Below are 12600 nucleotides of genomic sequence, written 5' to 3'. Positions count from 1 at the left end.
GACAGAGGACAAGACTTCTGGAAATTACAGTTCTGTGTAAGCTGTTTTTCTCTGAGCAAACATTTTTAAAGGGAGATTTTTTGCAGTGTGACCAAAATACCTTGTAACTTAAAAAATAAACAGTTGGAAGAAGGATAGTGAGTTACGAAATAAAAGGTAGAGCTGCTATTTTTTGTTATAACTGACAAAAAGTAATTCTGCTGTGTTTATGTATAAGTTTTCAGCACAACTGTACATATTGGACTGCCATACCCTACAGCTCACTTAATACTCACTGACCTCCTTAAAGCCTAAGGACTTCATTGCAACCTCTTGATGTTGCAATCAAATTTAGCAGCTTATTTGTAACACTGAATACCTAGGTTACTTACAAAATTTCAGTTTTTGAGTCAACAAACGTAATATTTTTTTAGTATTATTTCATCTGGAAAACTCTTTAAGCCGAATGCTACCTGCATCATTTAAATCTTCCCCACAACCCCAAAATTTAAAACAAATATTAAAAAAGAAACAAACACCCCCCTTACACACACTGCATGTCCTTACAGCTTCAGTTGTTACTGTTTTTCAGGATGGTGTGTTCTTCGTTTCTACACAAGAGTTTACAAAGGACAAATTTACAGCTAACATAAAAGTGAATCAATTGGCAGATTATCTGACAGGAGAAAGTAAGACCTTTCTTTGTATCCAACTGCACTAGCAGACGTGGTATAAGGCAACTTTGATCTTGTTTTCCATTCCATGTATCTTGGGTAGTTTGTAATTCGTATCAACTTCTAAGGCCTCTTTAATGAAAGAAGGAGCTCTGTGCACAACAAAGGAAAGCCAGCACGACACAGCTGAGGCCTCAATGAAAAAGAGGAAACCCTGTCACAGCACACCAGCTGCTTCCTCACTTCAAATATTTTCAGTAAGAAAGCTCGAGTTTTATGGTCAAGAATTCAGGTGTGTTATCTCCGGGCTATCTAGATAAACGTTCTTTGAAAGGAAGTTTGTAAATACAACAGTGCACAACAGCGTGCTGCTGGGGGCTGCCTTCCACCAACAGATTGCAGGTTTTTGCTGTGCCTGCCCTTTAAAAGGTTTGAAACTCTTCTGTGGAGCAGTTACCAGTCACCAACCTGCCTGACTCACGTTGCATCTACGATGCCACCCATTTCCCTGCCCCACGGGTTTAGTTCAGTAGAATTTTACCAAGATGCAGTAACTACACTTATGCATACTGAAGAATATATGTGAAAATCCAGTCTTTAGAGAACAGAAAAGATCAATCACTCCACTGTATTTGTGCTTTACAGAGAGGATCATTTTACCAGGGTTTGATGGTTGTTTTCTCTTTGGTGGTGGTGGTTTGTGTTTGTTCGTTTTATGTTTTGTTGTTCTTGTTCAAGAGTCTAACACACAACAATTTCCCAGAAAAAGCATTACAAAGTCAGTTACAGAAACTTTGATGACCAAATCACAAATAACTCATACAAACCCATGCTCATAAAGCAGTAACAACGTGTTGCTGTTTTATTCTGATTCCAGTCATTAAACCAGAACGAGTTAAAGTCTAGAAGTTCATAAAGAAGTGTTTTGTACAGTTGCTGCACCGCTGCAGTATATATCATAGAAAGATGGATAGAGAAATTCAGTGGCCCTCACTTAAGTCTCTGGCCCTGAGGCTACTCCGAAAATATGGAAGGAAGGAGGGCTGAGGGAGTCCATCTTTCCTGGCTGTAACTACAGAACGAAGGAAGAGGGGGGAAAACAAACAAACACACAACAAAAACCAACACCCTAATCTTCAGTCTTCAGGGAAGAGTTTTTCCTGGTACAGAATATTAATTTAGCAAAAAGAAAATCAGCACAAGGCCTATTTTTGCTTCCCTTGTATTTTAGCAGCAGCTGCTTGAAGGGAAGATACTTTTGCTCCCTGATGCATTAATGCCTATGTACTATACATAAGAAGGCCTCCTTGCATTATCAATCTCAGTACTAAATATCTGATACTCAAACCCACAGGGCCCACAATTCAGCATTTTAAATTACAGCTCTGCCTCAGTGATGCACAACAAGCTCTTACACTTAGTTTTTGATGTCTTTCACTGTTGTTGAAGGCTGTGGGTGAGATCTCCCCCCCTAAAAAAAAAAAAAAAAATCTCGTCCTCCATACCTCTAACAACCTCTCAGAGAAAATCTGCTTTTATATTCTTGCTGTGTGACGGTTATGTTTATGCCACTCTAGTCTTCTGAGTATTGCTCATTCCTTTCTGAAACCATTTTTATTGTTTTCCCTGGAAAACCAATTTAATTTTGGGCAAGGTGAGAGGGCAAGGAGGGAACAGCTCACTATTGCTACCAAAAGTTTACCAGATTTGACAATATCCACAAGCAAAAAACGAATTCTCTCATTTGGCAAAAGGAGTCATTTTCGTGGGAAAGCTTTATTTCCCTTCCTTTTACTGTATATTACTGAGATGTACTGTAACAATAAAAGCATCATAAAAATAAAGGATCAGGTAGACCCACATGTATTCCAGAGAGCAATATATCTACAATGGTATTGAACTCCAGCATGTAAACTCTTCTACACACCAGGCTGAATCAAAGCTGAAGTGGAAAACAATCAAGGAAGAGCTTATGCTAAAGTAAGACACAATCTTGCAGAACTAATTCATGGGATGAAGCTCACAAATATGAGTAGTGGTTTCCAAGTCTGCAACTGAAACCACATTCTCGGACCAGAGGGAACCAATTCCTCCCAGTGACTTTTTACATTCACGTCAATGCTGTCTTTTGGCCTTTAAGCTGAAGGTCCTCTGTTCCTCTGTAACATAAGCTTACTCAACCCATGTGAGTGAAGTTTAACACCACAGCTTTTAGATTATTTTTTTCCCCCTTCTCATCTATTCTCCTTATTAATCATCTTCTCATCTCCCCTTTTCCAAAAAAAAAAAAAAAAAAAAAAAAGGTGGGGGGAGAGATCCAGTTTCATGCTTTGAAATTATGGTGACACACAAACATTTCGTTAAAAGTTAAAAACCTGGACCTTTTGGACAGGCACTAGTGAAAACAAAGATGGAGAAACAGTCTTACTAGGGACGGCTTTCTGTCTGTATTTTAGGTCACCTAATGCTGTAAACAGTCCGGGCAGATTTCGAAATGATATGAATGAAAGGCTCAGGCAACATTTCACTTGTGATCATCACATCTCAACTCTGAACAATCAAATGAGACCAAACTGGAAAGCTGGCCATCTGTAGCTTCCTGGCTTTATCAATTCTAACTTCTGTTAAAGCTAAAACTCATTTCCTGCTTTGCCTCTTAATTTCTCCCTCTGCTTTTATGTATTATTTATCCCTCTAAATATATTATTTATCTTTGTAGTTCTATTACTCACCCCACAAAGCACCTAGTTAGATTTTTTTACATGAAAGATGCTACACGAAGTGCTACCATAATGCATTCATCCTGCAGAGAATTTTAAACACGCACAGATGAGTTACAGTAATTGTACTGCATACCAATATGGAAGGGATGGTTGGGCGCTGCAGGGTGTTCACATGGCTTAGCTACTACAGCAAACACCAAAATATGTACAGAAAATAGAAAAATAATTAGGACACAATGAATGATAGAAAAAAAAAAAAGAAAATTTAAAAAAAAAAAAAAAAAAAAAAAACAAGGAACAGCAAGAGTATACAAACAAGTTACCATCTTTGCCAGAGCAGAAATAAGCCACTACAGCAACTAAGGAAAGCTAAGGAACAAACCAAGAGATTTAAGCAGTGGAGATGGAAATAAAAGTTAATCTTGATCTTCAGTCCTTTTTCAAAAAAAATTTAAAGGGTGGAGGGTGTCTGAAACTACATCCAGAATCGTTCCTCCTTCTGATGCTTATTCTTCTCCCTGTATTAACTCTCCATTCCCAAAGAAGTGATTTAATTACAATATAATGACACAATGCATAGCTGGACAGCAGTGTTTTCTTACTGCAATTCTAACAGAGACACGTGGAATGCCACGGAACAGATGATTGATGGCTGTTCATAATACATTTCTTTGTCTCCTCTTTGTAGAGTTACATTAAACTGAAAGAGCTGACAAACATTTACTCCATCACTAAACATCAAAAGCACTTGCTTTGCTATTTTATAGCTTTGCATGTTGTCAGCAGTTTGACTGGCAGCTTCTCTGCATTTTAATGCTGTAATTGTATAAACAATACATATAGATTGATTTTATACACAGCATCCATCTTCCCTCGTTAGAGGCTACAGCTGTTCCTGTGTTCTGGCATCAATCCCCAACTTGCAAAAATAAAATATTTAATACATTTATTCCTCTGTTTATATCATATCAATCACAGGCAAAATGCCTCAGTAAATCCCATTTTTGCCAATATGGGGTGACGACAAGCAAACACTAGACTTCTATCCCAAAGTACTTATTCAGATGACAACACCCAGCAAACATACAGAATTCTTTAAGTTTTGCTAAGGACTTAGTAGAAACAGGAAAAAGAATCATCCTCTTTCCTCCCCTCTACTTAACAAAGATGCCTTCCAGGGCTGCTTCGAGACACCCTTTTAACTTAGCACACATGACAGGCATCTTAAGAAGGATAGAGCGGAAGAGGTAAGTTCCCTCCAGGCATATGATAGGCAGGAGAACAGCATCCTCTGTCCTAGCATGGTGCTAGCTATGTGATAATTTCCAAACTAGAGGTTGAAAAGCGTCTTGCAGGAAAATCCCACGTTTTATGGTAGATGTGTGATGATGAATTAGCCTGTGTTTTTTCAAAATCCATATACAACACACGTCAAAGGGCTATCGTGGTCAAATTAGTCCGGCATGGAAGGTCAAACATGATGGCACGGTCACCACAGGGCTTCTGCTGATTCAAGGGCTTACTTGCAGGACCAGGAAAACTGTAGACAACCCAGACACAGAAAAAAAGATAGCAACGTGCTTGTAGAGCTGGCATTTGAGTCGACAGTGTCGCACAATGCCTTTAATTCCAAAATGAACAAGTATCACTTTTTCTGGTTGCTGTAATTACTTCAGATACATAATACTAGAAATTAAACACAATATAACTTCCTTGTTTCAATACTGGTATACTTTCAGAAACAGACGGGATACAGAAATAAGACTTATGCACAACAGCTCATTACATCAGGTTCACAGTAAAAGCACTGTAAGTCAAGATATGCAATAACCTGCTGTCAACTTTGAAAATTCAAAGTGAAAAAGGAGATGAAGGAAGAGTGCAGCGCTCAACTTGGAGAGACAAGATAATGGAACAATAAAAGAAGAAATCAATGTGTCATAACTTTGACCTCAGAGCTGCCCAGACACCTACAAGCATAAAAGGGAGACACAAGAGTAATGAGAATGTGATGAGAGGGGAGAAATACTGCCCACAGTTTTTAAAAATGTATTTTTATGTATGTAATATTTTTTTTAATATAGTGCAGTGAATTTACAAACATAAAGTCATCATCACTATAGAACAGCAATGTGTATCATTATTCAGAAGACTAGATTAGAATACATACATACTTTGGTACAACTTGCCGAGGAAGAAATAACTGTTACTGAGCTGGCACACCACAGACACCCTCTATTCTCTCCTTCCCCACCCGTGGTCTAAGTAGGAGCAAAAAAGAAGCTATTTGAAAAAGCGCTTTAGGGACTGTGTCACTGACTGTGCAGTGTGTGGCAGTCAATGCAATAAATTTGGGATGATCCTAAAAAAGTTGGGGGTGAAAGGTCCCGTGAAAGAACTGCAGTGAACAGGAGTCCAAAGGAAGAGAAGACGACCACGGACCACATATGGTGAAGAGCAATATTTTATTACAGTGTTTTTATACCCTGCAAAACTCCAAAAGCTCTAAAAGTTTGCCCAAGGCCCTTACGAGGGGTTGGCTGATAAGCACAGCCCCCACAGACCCCTGCATCCCTCTTGCCTAGCTGCAGGCAGCCTCAAGGCACGAGCTGGACTGCCTGCGAGACTGCCTCCATCCTGCTGCCAGGGGAAGCACCTTCAGCAGCCTGCCTCCTTGTCAGGTGCATCAGGCTGTCTTCAGGGAGGTTAGTTAAAAGCCCAGCTCAAGAGAAAAACACGCTGGGTTGTGTTTTTAAAGGCCTGAAAGTAAGCACAGAGGTAAGCACAGAGGATTTGGACACAGATGGCTCAGGTGGAGAGAAGAGTACAGCACTTTTTTCCCCCAACGCAAGGCATATTTATAAAAAGTACACAATTACCAAAAAAAAAAAAAAAAAAAAAAAAATCAAACACTTGATTTTTTCTTTAACTTGTTTTTCTCTATAAACTTCTTAAAAAGAGCTATCCAAATTCAATTTAATAGCAAATTCTTTGAATCGTTCAGCACTACAGGCAATCTTACCTGGTATATTCAATAATATTTATGCTAAAGGCAAGCTGTATAAATAATGTCAGAGTTATGTTTGCTATGTTTACTTGTTAATTTTTATTAGTTTGGTAATATAAGTGCTGCTAATAGTCTGCTTTCCATTTTTGGCTTGTCCCTATAGCTTCATTATGTGCTTTTATGGTTTCCATTAATGAATCAAAATAAAATTTAAGCAATATTATAAATGTCATGAGCAACCATCTGCTTTGCCTTAATTAACAAAAAACTTTAACGCGTCTGCATGTGCCTCTTTTGAATACCAATATTCTTATTTCTTTGTGAAAGCTAACTACTAGGAAAAAAACAGACCAGAAAAGACAATTCTGACCAACAGTTAAAGGTATGCACCTAGTCCAACAGTCCTTTTTTCATGTCAGAAGTTCCCATAAAACAAGAAACTACACTATAGATACGGACTAGCGCTTCAGTGAGCCCATGAAAGCCAGCACAAGTTTACATACTGTCATATTCAGATCAGTTTCACTATATGTCCTCAAATTACAAATTTGCAGATTGAGGACTACATTTGCAACCCAGTCAAGCTAAGTACAGAAACCCTTTTGCTCACTGAAGAGATGTGCATTCAGATATTTTGCCAACACTGAAATGTCTTCCTAGAAGATGCCTATCATTATCTCCATCACTCACAACTATTTAGCTGCATTGCCATAAATTGATTTTCCCAACCAGAAGCCAGGCTCACAAAAATAAATGAAGTAAAAGGATATTTTAAATATTTAACTACTTATTAGGCAAACCAACCACAGCAGAAATTTTCAGCACACTAACCTCAGATTTAAAAAAGCAATTTTCACAAAGGAAAAAAGTCTCCCTGTTTATTTTGAATGCTCTCATGAAGCAAATCACAGCCACAGCAGTACTTCTATTTCACACTTTCAGAAATTATTTCCAGGCATTTTGGAACAGAGATCATGCATATTCAGACATCACTGAGCGCAGTAGACAAGCCTATTTAAACAATACATTGTAGGTCAGTACTCAATCAATACCATTAAAACACCACCACCTTTGCATTAGCATTCCAAGCAAATGAATAACCTTTGAGCAACCAAAGGCATGAAAAATAAAGTAGCACACAGGAGAAGATCACAAAATACAAAATGCTAATGAAGAAGAAAAGACAGCAGTGCAAAAAATAAAAAGAGCATGTAACATGCCTAGGTTATCTCCATTGCCTCCGTTAGAGGCATGACAGCCTTCACTACCGTACCCCTAACTAGGCATCTGAAACCAACCTAAGCAAAATGTGCACCTTCTTTATGCAAAAAAATCCGCAATAGTTGTAACATAAAAATATATACACATCTGCCATATCTTTGAAATATGATTCTTCCCATATTTATCAAGTGATTAGCAGTCTCCACAGAGTGACCGAACAAAAATCATCTCAAATAAATAACCCCTGATTTGGAGACATAATGGGAGGCCACCAGAGGGAACACTAAAAAAAAATGAGAAATTTTGAAGGAAAGAAGTGACTGGTAGGCAGGGGATACAATAAAATGTTTATGCCGTATTTATCACAGCTAGTTGAGCTGATTTATGGAAGACTTTCAAACGATGACAAGAAGGGATAGATGCCAATTTGAAAGGAAGCCAATGAAGAGACAGAATCTGGACTCCTGTTCAAATAATGTTTTGGCATCATCTTTCCAGATGGACAGAAAAGAGCAAGCCTGGAATAGTTCACATCAGAAAAACTGACAGAGCCAACACAAGACGTGAGGATGTAGAAGGTTTTTTGGTCTGAATGGATACGTGGATTCACGTTTCAGAGAAGTCAGCAACATTTAGAAATAGCTGGAAGAACAGATTACCTGATGTTAACCACGGAATAAGGAAGAGGCTCTCCCTCCACTTTAACCACATGACATTCAGCGTATTAACTGGATATCAGTAATGCAGCACTAAGAATGGCCACGGCACCTTCTTAAATACAAGGCAGCTGATGACAAAGCAGGAGTTCATGCAGACAAAACCACCTAGGAATAGGATGAAGAAGCAGACAGCCAGAACAGTGACTTCAAAAGCACTGCCAGAAAAGGGAAGACTAGAATTACATACTGTCTGAAGATTAATTCTTTATATAATGGGATCCTGCGGGTCATATTCAACTTTCAATTAAATAGTAAAGGGTAACTCAAAAGTCAGCAATAATTGCACGACTTCCATAAAGGACGCACATCAAGATCAGGCCCTAAATTGTACAACTTCCTAAAACTGTGCTGTGCACCAGACTCTCAAAACCTACAGTTCACCAAGACTTTGCTAAACTGAATTGTTTAGCCAGTCAGTGACTATGCGTAGCAAATACTCCTTACTACGAGATTTTTAGAATGCAAAAATTGTGCCTGTATTTTTCCATTTTTCCAGCCCACATCCCTTTGGTATGGTCTTTTAACCTTTTACTTAAATATTAATTTTATTTAAGTTTTTCCCTGCATAGCACCACTCATTCTGAAGGGCAAGAAAGCCTATTTGAATGCACTGAGATGCATTAGCATGAAAAAATAATGAGTCCTTACAGCATTTTAATTTAGGAAGGTGCACTTAAATTAGTTATAACATCTGCTGTCAAAAGATCTACCCAGACAGGAATGTCTTCAATAAAAAACAGATTTTCACATTTCTAGCAAAATTGCTCTAATGGGCTTTTCTGGCATCAGTGTTATAGGACCTAAGTAGGAGTCAGGAGCCAAAAGCATCTGTGGTTTTGCTCCTTTGCTTCACAAAGGCTTTTCCTTTCTAGCTAGCATGGAATTACTCTGTTCTCCCAGGCCTTCACATGAAAATTGGCTCACTTTGAGGTCACAAAGCTGATCCAAAGGAATGCGTACAGAGAAGCAGATGTTACCAACACATGGGGAGGGCTCTCTGAGGTGCACTTGATGAACATCTCTCCAGCCAGACCAGTTTGAGGGGCATTGGTCCAGCATTTTGTAGCAATATCTGAAAGGAACTTTTTTGCTGTTTTGTAAATCAGTTGAAATATCAACTCATTTCATAGAGAGAAAAAAAAAAAAAAACACTTGTTTTCAGAGAGTAAAAAAATCTCCCAGAACTAGAGCAGGACAACTTAAAGCAGGATCGAGTTGTATTAACAAATTCCCCACCCTCAAGCAGCCTGCCAAGATTCTCAGTAGTTAGCTCGAAGGTCCAAGGCTGTGCCACACGATGCCATCACACTCCTGCCTTTTTCCTTCCTGTAAAGAGCAGGACCTGCTCTAACAGCAGGGGGTGGACTGCATTAAACACTTCCATCCTGGTTTTGCACAGTTCAACCTCCTTTTCAGAGCCACAAGTTTTCAGGCTGCGCAGAGCCGACCCTACCAAGTGCCCAAAGGCTGATTACTAACGTAAATGGAATGGCCTCTAAGTATTGTATTGAAGCTAGCAGTTATTTTTGCAGGTATCATCCATGAGTAATTCCATTTGGCAGAGCACTGCTGCAAGGTGAAGCTAACTCCTGCTAGCAGGATAGCAGCAATGCAGACTGGGATGACTGGTGGCAGTGGCAAATGACAGACTGCTCTGCAAGAGGAAGGGAAAAAAAGAAAAGGAAGAAAAACACACAGAAAATACCTAGCAGAAATCAAGAATTTAGGGAAAAATAAAAAAAAGAAAAGAAAAAAAAAAAACAGCCTAGCCTGAAGATTGCCACAACACAGCAACAAAATTTCCTCTGTGGTGCACACGCATAGCTCTAATAGAAAACTCACCAGTCCAACTCAAACACTAACCCTTTTCTAACCCTTTTAGTCCCGCTCGGTGGCTGATGACTAGTGGTGCTGGCAGATGAGCTACCAGCATTATATTGCTGGATTGTATCCCACTGCTGAAAGTTCAACGATGCACAAAGGTTACTGCTGGATTTGCAAGGTTAATTTTCCGAATTGTGCTTAGATCACTAATGGATCTCATTTCCTTACTAAAAAAAAAAAAAAAAAAAAGAGAGAGAGAGAGATTTCTGTAATGCTAATATGAGTCATAATTCAGGAAGCTGATCAATATTAATTGTGTGTGACCTGGCACTCATACTGCAGTGGAAAAAAGGAAAACAAATAAACAAAAAGGAACAACAGCTTCCAGAACTATTAAAGACTATTAAGAAAAAAGCCTGAAAGGTAGATGTTGAGATGAGAATTAATGAATTCTTATCTTCTGGCAGCAAGAAGAGGAAAACAAAGACAACTAAAGAAATAGAGAAAGCACATAGGACACACATCTACCAGAATTATAGGCCAATAGCATGACCAGAGCTAGCCAGAGGGTAACATTAAAACTAGTAAGCTAACAAAAGATTAGTTTTTAATTTATTTTCTATTCCTCTTAATATCCTCTAGGAGCATTTAAAAAAAAAAAAACTTCTTTGAATTGTGTTTGCTTTACAGAGTTCTGTTACTGCAAGATCCAGTACAGCTCATTCCCCACTCAGCCATGGGACACAGTGGGATTTTGCTGCATGCTAAGCCTTATTTGCCCAGCATTCATCCCAGGAAACCTCATGTGTACAAGCAGCACAGTGTTTAATCAGGATTCCCTTCTGAAGTAGCTATGGCAGAAGCACAGCAGTGGCTACTTGTACTGAGTTGCTGCTCCTACCTGTGTCTCCAGATAAGAGGAAATCTGTCTGAAGCATACAAAACACCATGTTTTGCTGCAATAAATGCTCCAAAATATTGCCTACAAAGTTATTGTGATATTTGACCTACGGTCTTCAACAGTCTCATTTCAGTATCAGTGGAAAGTCAGCTATTAAGGTCTGCCTTCAAAGTGGCTGCAGACCTGAAAATCATCTCCTACAAAAATAGTACTTCTCATTGGAAAGAAAATACACACAACAGAATCATTACTGTTGACTTCAAACCTCCATGTGAAGGTCAACAGATTTCTTATGGTGAACATTAATCAACTCACATTGAGACTGAACAGACTCATACCCTGTTGAAGCATAATGAATGCTTAAGATCTGAGCCATCTCTGCCCTTCCCTTCGGAGAAGGGAATGCACTCCATCGTGACGCTCCTGACTGCTTTCTCTCTGAAAAGATCCAGCTCTTCCGCCACATAATGTTTTCATGTTTATTTAAATTCTGCTCAGTCGCAGAAGTATGATGGAAAATGCTAATTGAATCACAGATGGGGGCTACGATAATAGACTGGAACTGTGTGTCCTATTCACAAAAAGGATTGTTTCGCTTATGAAAAAGAATCTATCCAGTCCTTTTCGGGAATGCATTACAGTTTAGCTTGTTATCATTTGCTGCCTTGCCACTTGTCATTTTTCTCTTCTAAGCTTTCTCTTTTCTTATCTAACACTGAATGGGTGCTTTCTGTACATGTTTTTTTCAGTAGAGCCACTACATGCACACAGCTCACTCCAAGAGCATCAAGAACCACTCCAGCTGCACTTTACTCTGGAAAGGTCACATCAGGAGCACCTCGACAAAAAGGCGTACTTTGACTCACAAGGATCTAACACTTCATTTGGCTCTGAGAATTCTTGGCTGCCTTCTGTAACTTTTTCATAAGCCCTGAACTATAAATCCTCTGAATAAGACTGGGCATTCATTGCTGGTTACCACAGTGCCCAGAACAACAGCACCTTCATCTCTACCTGCAAGCCTCTGTTATGTAAATAATATTCCCTGCTTTCTCTTATGAGAAAGTCTCCAGCAATACTAGAAGGCTGAGCACTGACCCTTCTGGAAGACAGTACTGGCTTTGAACCAAGAGACAATCTGAAGTCAATTCAGTATTTCTTTATACCAGAGCAAAGGCAGAAGGCAATTTCCCTGCAATAGATTTTGTTTCGGAAAAAGTTTTGCAAAGAAGTTTTGCAACAGATACTTGGTGTTGTGTTGTTGTTGTTTGTTTGTTTGTTTTTCCTGTCTTTTATAAAAACACTTATATTCTGTAGTTTCAGTATACAATAAAATGTAAGTAAGGTTGTTTGCTTCCGAGCCTGTGGCAGCAGCACCTTCAGTGCCTGCCCCTTTCTCAGCCCCTCCAACAAGAGAGGGTCCCTACAGAAGTGAGGCAGACTGGATCACCAATTCACATGGAAAGACAAGCAGTCCTAGAAAGGATATAAATGGGGGAATTGTGCTGCTGGATCTCTCATGAGCCCTTACACCAGGTCATTTACTCAGACT

The sequence above is a fragment of the Aythya fuligula genome, chromosome 7 (assembly GCF_009819795.1).
Source record: "Aythya fuligula isolate bAytFul2 chromosome 7, bAytFul2.pri, whole genome shotgun sequence".
Taxonomy (NCBI): Eukaryota; Metazoa; Chordata; class Aves; order Anseriformes; family Anatidae; genus Aythya; species Aythya fuligula.
This window is presented reverse-complemented; position numbering follows the sequence as displayed.